Source organism: Scylla paramamosain, chromosome 16, assembly GCF_035594125.1.
Source record: "Scylla paramamosain isolate STU-SP2022 chromosome 16, ASM3559412v1, whole genome shotgun sequence".
NCBI lineage: Eukaryota > Metazoa > Arthropoda > Malacostraca > Decapoda > Portunidae > Scylla > Scylla paramamosain.
The window spans coordinates 3,004,895-3,012,500 of NC_087166.1; the positions used below are offsets into that span (position 1 = coordinate 3,004,895).

At 41.1% G+C, this 7,606-nt stretch overlaps 1 long non-coding RNA gene across 2 annotated transcripts in view; it reads right to left on the reverse strand.

Annotated features, from left to right (window-relative positions):
• The window catches only part of LOC135107894 (uncharacterized), a 223,468-nt gene that overhangs the window by 21,085 nt on the left and 194,777 nt on the right, over positions 1-7,606 (reverse strand). The window lies entirely within an intron of this gene.

Here is a 7,606-nt window from a genome sequence, read left to right on the forward strand (position 1 = left end):
AAACTTTTCCCCACAGTGACACATGGCCTGCTGCTCCCCCTTTCCTTCCCTGCTCCCTCTCCCCCACCCCTCTTCTTTCCTACCATCGTCCCTCCCTTCCTCTCTCTGTTCTGCTCCCCTCCTCCTCCTCCCGAATCCTGTTCCAAACCCGCAGCACGTCACTTTCTGGCGAAAGTGACTGGATTTTTGTTCGCAAACTTATATTTACATTTAAATGAAATCTTTATTTTGATTTTGGAGTAGATACCAAACACTCACAAACACACGCATTTCACATTTGTGTATATGACTACTGATCTATCTATCTATCTATCTATCTATCTATATATCTATATATCTATATCTATATCTATCTATCTATATATATATATATAATATATATATATATATATTATATATATATATATATATATATATATATATATATATATATATATATATATATATATATATATATATATATATATATATATATATATAATCTATTTATTTACTTTCATTTCTCAATTTCTTTGTCATTACCTGTAAATGAACTCATTTTGACACTGTCACTGATGAAAACACTAACGACAAAATAATTACAGCTTTCCCACCAACATCACCTTTCAGAACATTCAAATGAATTCCCACGCGCGGTTTTAATTTTTTTTTCTTTTTTATCTTCATGTCCCTGCCATCTGGTTTCTATATTATACACATCACCACCCACACGTTTGCAGAGAAATCTACACCCAATCCCCGACACACACACACACACACACACACACACACACACACACACACACACACACACACACACACACACACACACACACACACACACACACACACACACACATCCACCATACCCAACACATCCCACATCTATCCACATTCACCTTACCACCATACCCACACCCACACAGACACACGAGAAAACTAGGCCGGATTTCCAGCGGGTGGCGACGCGTTCTCTCTGCCGCTTCTTGACTGGTGGCGCCGAGGAAGCAGCTAAATCTTGGGCTGACTTAGCGGCGGGGCTGTTCCTCCCGTCCGTCATGGTCGGCTATATTGCCCGGGCCCCTACTTAATAACCCGGCCAGTTTTGCCACACTCCAAAATGTTGCCAGCTCTTAAAATGTGGGATTTGTTAGGGCCATCATTAAACTCTTGGGCGTCGGATTTTGTAGATTTGTGGCCCGGTTTTGTGTGAAGGGGAGGAGGGCGGAGGGAGGAGTATTGGTGGAAAGTGGAGGTATAGCGTGTAGGACGGAGGGATGGCATGAGGCACAAGGGAAAGGAGTGGAAGGAGTTTTGGAAAGGGTGGATTAGAAAGAAGTATTTGTTATAAGTTCTGTAGTAGTAGTAGTAGTAGTAGTAGTAACAATAATAATAATAATAATAATAATAATAATAATAATAATAATAATAACTGTAGCAATAATAGTAGTGATAATAACAAACATCATCATAACTATCATTATTATTATTTTTATTATTATTATAATTATTATTATTATTATTATTATTATTATTACCATTATTATCATTATTATTGTGTCTATGGAAGCAGTGTTTCGCGATGAGGTAAACAAAATAATAACACACAAGAGACCGATTTTTTTACCAATGTAAAAAAGAAACGCAAAAAATTGCATCAAATTAAATCACACACACACACACACACACACACACACACACACACACATGTCTGATATAACTACCACATCTACATTTAAATTATAAACATTAACATTAAAAAAAAAAATACGCCAAACTAATTTTCCCTTCATTTACCATAACCTTGTACAATAAAATCACACACATATCTTATTCAGCATTTCAAGAACCAAAAACACTCAGCATTTCTCAAAAAACGGTAGTGGTGTCACATTGGCCATTCTATAATTAAAACACATTTCTCCTCCTCACACATACTTATCACTTAGGCATAAAAAAAAAAAAACTTTCAGCTAAAATCTTGCTAATGGTGCCAGGAAAAACAAGGCACAAAACTGTCCATCTTTTGTCCTTCCATTTGTCACCATTTTTAGGCATCGCAATATTGATAAAACTAAAAATACTCTTGAAATCTGTGTACCATCGATCTCCCTAATTGGTGGCTGCAGAGGGGCCATCGCTCACATCCAAAATACGACCAGATGAGTAAACAGTGGAGATTTATGTTTTTATACGTCATTGGCAACACACGGGTGAGTATTGGGTCACGAACACTCACCCGAAATGTGTCGATACCCGGCCCACTTCAACGCATTTTTTTCCGGTACAGTGGAAGTGCGACGAACAGAGTAACTGGGCGAGTGTTTGCAGGTGAGTGGGAGACAGAAAGAGTGGTTAATTAACTGGAAATGGCTGGAATGAGTGGACGAAAGTGTTGAGGTGAGGAATGGGTAAATGTAGGATAATGTTTATGTGTCCGGGTGTGTGTGTGTGTGTGTGTGTGTGTGTTACTTAGTTCTGAATACAGCTCCACAAAACAGCTGCTTCAATTCGTGAGTTAATGAAATGGAAAACATTATAAAATGATGACATACTTTTTAACACAAGTGCTATACTTACTAGTACGTTGAAGGAAATAGTTATATGGAATTACACAAACAATAAATAAAAGCTCCATAATGATGATCACATACTTGTAGATTACTTGCAGTTTTCCTAGTAAAAATGTCTGACTAAATAATTTTTTCATTCTTTTATTTCTTGCAAGTTAATGGAAAGTGACGGAAGGCGATGTACCTTGCTTAGACGGTGATCGGGAATGACATGGAGTTACCTCACAGAGTTGAATCAAGGAAAGAAAGACAACAGGATAAGAGGCGACGCTGCGCACCACTGCTCACCTCGCTGCAGCGAATTTACAAAGTAATTTCAGCCATACTTCGATTATGACATTACGCAGATTAGAACAAGAACTCGCCGTGGTAGCTAGCCACCAAACTAGGACTGATTGGATTACTAAATTCACTCATAAATATAATCTAATCATAGATTTTGGTCTCATTACAGAATTAACCGGACTGTTGTATAAATGAGATTAGGATATAAATCTGGTGATGACATAAATTGCGAGATCTTACGACCAGGATTATATAGTAAGCTGATTTGTGTGTGTGTGTGTGTGTGTGTGTGTGTGTGTGTGTGTGTGTGTGTGTGTGTGTGTGTGTGTGTGTGTGTGTGTGTGTGTGTGTGTTTCAGGTCTGGTTGTTGGATGCGTGGGTGGACTAGTGAGTGAGAGTGGGTGTGAGCGTGGGTGGACTGAAGAGTGAGGGTGTGGGTTGAGAGGAGCACAAAGGTAAACAGAAATAGAAGAGAGAAAAAGGAATTATGTATATATATATATATATATATATATATATATATATATATATATATATATATATATATATATATATATATATATATATATATATATATATATATATATATATGCGTCGTCACTAAGGTCGTGGAGTTCACCTGCCACCATCGCCATAAGTGTTGTGGTACTGCCAGATGTAGCATATTTTACATCTCACCTGGTTTCCCTCACACCCACACCATACACATGTAGTGTCAACGCTGCCAGGGAATATTTCCTCAAGAAAGTTCAGTTAATGCGTGTATCACAAAGTATCCATTGGTTACCAACAACCACCAGCGTTCCTCACAATGGTTTATGTTGCTTCCCATCACCACTGTCAAAGCTTTCAAATATTTACCTCCTCTTCGTGCCCTCCGCTACATTCTCGTTTCCTTGATTCCCGTTTTCTGTAATCAATGAGGGCAAGAAACAACCCCGAGATTGGGAGAGTTAGTTCACTCACGTAACTCTTCGGTCCATTTAAGGGGAGAAGGATAGTAATTTTGTTGTCGCAGCCAATCACGGACGCCTAGAATTGACAAGGAAGCCAGTAAGCATGATGGCTTACTTCCTTGGTGAGCATTCAGTGGCTGTCGAGCGTGTCTGTCAACCAATCAGCGGCTGGCACACATTAATGTTGTCCTGACACGCAATGATCCGTGGCTCCCGTGGCCACTGACTACTTTCTCTTGCACCTGCCTCCCTCTCCCAGCGCGGAATGTTATGGTCCGTTTGTCATGGCTGTTAATAAAGAAGAAAGAAGTTTCATGACCGAATATCTTTACACGTTGAAGTGACCGAGGACTATTGATGTCAACGAGAGCATTCATTTAGTGGGGACCTGGTTCATTTGTCTTACAAAGTATATAATGTCAAGGCTAAAGAAAGACTTAGACGAGTGAATGCCATTGTCAGTACAAATTATTAGATAATGGTGCATATTCGTACATACTTTCTCTTTCAAACAGTTTAAATTTAGGAGTTACAACACACACACACACACACACACACACACACACACACACACACACACACACACACCTCAAAATGAATAACAAGTAAAAAAAAAAAACAGCATATGAGCAAGTGATGGTAAATGCAATGCAAAATTTTCTGAAAAGTAAGTGAAACAAAGGTACCGAACTTTGTTGAATGTCTCAAGGCAACCTGAAGGTAAGTGTAGTCAAACGTTCATTGTGAAGTTGTCATTTTATTTAGCATTATGCGATTTTTTTTTTTTCTTCATCATATATAAAAAAGAAACTGTCAAGCTGTTCCATAAATAGACTTCCCACTCAAACATTTGACCTTCACCGCCCATCCCTCCCCGCACTCCCACATTCCAGACACTACATCCCTCATCAGGCGGCGCCCTTCACACTCTTTTCTCACCCTTATCATCACTCACACTCCTCCTTCCCTCCCTCACCTCCATCCCTCTTACACCTTCTCCCTCACTGCTCGCCACCCTCACTCTTTGCCGCGCTCTCCGCCTTTCCTCACGGGTTCTTGAATTCATCTCGCCAGGCGCTCGCATTAGCCAGGGCAACTTTACGCAAGCCACGAGTGAGCTACGGACGAGATGGCTGGCGGCCGCGAGTTACATGCATTTAAACAGCTCAAGGTAGTCAAGGTGTAATTATAGTCTCAGGGAAAACTGTACCGCGGGATATACAGGCCATTTACCGACTACACTTTTACGACTGTATCCTTCAGCAACACACCTTGTTGAGAAAAAGTAATAGAAAGATACAGTCGAGGCGAGTATTACCTGCTTAGCCAAAAATTCTCTCAATGGTCCGGGGTTTAGATTATGTTGGCAAGGTGGCAACGTAGTGGAGTCTGACCTGAAGGGCCCACAAGTTACCTCTCTTGTTAATTGAAGCCGAGACTGAGGTACTGCCGACTTCATATTCCGAGGAAATTATAGTGTGTGTGTGTGTGTGTGTGTGTGTGTGTGTGTGTGTGTGTGTGTGTGTGTGTGTGTGTGTGTGTGTGTGTGTGTGTGTGTGTGTGTGTGTGTGTGTGTGTGTGTGTGTGTGTGTGTATTTATGGCAAAATTTTACACCACTACACACCGATTCCATTCACTTTTGCCCCACGTTACACACGGAGGGCCGTAGTACCACCTGTATTTATTTGCATACCATTAACATTACAAGTGGCCAGAAAAAAAGAAAAAAGAAACAACATGAAGCCGCACTGTCATTGGAAGCCTTACGTTTCTCTCTCTCTCTCTCTCTCTCTCTCTCTCTCTCTCTCTCTCTCTCTCTCTCTCTCTCTCTCTCTCTCTGCCACCATTAGAAGGCCGGTTTTTAAGCATCACAGCGATACAAGAACCACCAAATAAAAACAGCCCCCACAAGCTGCGAGTTACAGCCTTTACAAGAGAAGGAAAGAGGGGAGAGCACCCCCTTTCAGAAAAAAAAAGGACCATCCGAGCTACAGTCCCTAAGTTTTTTCCCCATTTCCGAACCCCTCGACTGCCTCCCTAGTCAGAATTTTGGGGTTAAAGAGAATCATAGGCTGAGTGTCGCTCCTCGGATACTCCTAGGTGGGCGAAGGAGAGGGTGCCGGGTAGCGGGGTCGGGCTGTAATATGGTACAGATAAGTTACAATCTACGTCGTTATAGCTGTGTTATTGAGTCATTTATCACCGGTGTGGCACGACATCCTATTATTCCCAGGTATAAGTTATGGCCCTTTCGAAATTATGTATTGAATCTCTCTCTCTCTCTCTCTCTCTCTCTCTCTCTCTCTCTCTCTCTCTCTCTCTCTCTCTCTCTCTCTCTCTCTCTCTCTCTCTCTCTCTCTCTCTCTCTCTCTCTCTCTCCAATTTAACTCTTATATTCCCTTTCTTCCAATTTTACTGACTTTCCCTTCTCCCTACCCTCCGTTCATTCCCCTTTTCTCTTTCCCCTTCCAACTCCTTCACTCCCCCTCCCCTCCTATCCATTCCCTCCCTGTTCTTACCCTCCCTCATACCTAATTCTGTTTTTTCCCTTTCCCAAGGGAGGTGAGAGCAGGGGCACATGATGAAAAGAATATTGATAAAATATAGAGCTGAGCACGAAAAGGGGAAAAGAAGGAGTGGAATTATACTGAAAATGAAAAGCAGTTAATTAAATAAATTAATAACACAGGAAGAATGCTCCGGCGGTAATGATTCAAGGAAGGAAAGAAAATGGAAATGGAAAACATAGCGTATGACGACAACTATGATAATAACGAGAAAAACAACGCGGGAAAAGAAACAAGTGCACAAATAAGTTCAATATAAATCTGAGCAATACGTTATGACGCACCTCCATCACAACCTGAACAGAAGATTTTGATCAAGACCGAGACAGAAATACGTTTAAAGGAGACAGTATAGTATAAAGGGGCTCGTGTGGCGACACCAAATGGGAGGAGTGAAGAGAAGGGGACGACACAGAAAAAAGAATCAAAGGAGAAAGGAATAGAAAATATGAAGTGGAGATACTAAACTAAGGTAGAAGAAGGGGGACACACTGCGGAGGTAAATCTTGCGGAGTAGAGGAGGAGGAGGAGGAGGAGGAGGAGGAGGAGGAGGAGATACAGAATAGAGGAGTAAGAGGAGAAGGAGATGGAGAATGGAGGAGTAAGAGGAGGAGGAAGAGGAGGAGGAGGAAAATAGAGTAGAATGTAGGAAGAGGGACAAAGATGGCAAGGAAATGGTGTGGTGAGATAGGAGTGGTGTTCCTTGTTTCCTCCTCACCTGTGTTGTTAATATGCAAGGCTAATAACCTTCCAGGAAGCGAATAAAGAAACGCATCCAAGAATCACTATTTACATTATAATGACTTTGGGTTTTTCGTGTCACGAGTAATTTTATGTGACTCTTAATCTTAAAGAGATCGATGGGGACGTATTTCACTGTAGGACTTCATTTTTTGATCATGAAAGTCACCATTCATGAAGCTCACACATTCTTGCCCTTTGTTACTTGTATAACTTCTTTTCAACTTTTTTTTTTCACTCCCAAACTTATTCTTCAGTACACCCCAAGTTTCCTGTAGCCATTTCTTCTTAATAACTTAATCCACGGAGGTTCCTGTGTGGTTTATGGTTGCGGTTTTGTGTTTGTAATTCATATCGGGGGCGTGAAGGTCATGTGGTTTGTATACGTTCAGTCTGAGCGTCAGGAGTCAAACGCTGGTGGTTGAGAAGAGGAACGTGAGGTGAGTGTGTTTATTTGAGGTCGTGTCAGGAGTGAATGGAAACCTGAGCTTGTGAGAGGAAAGA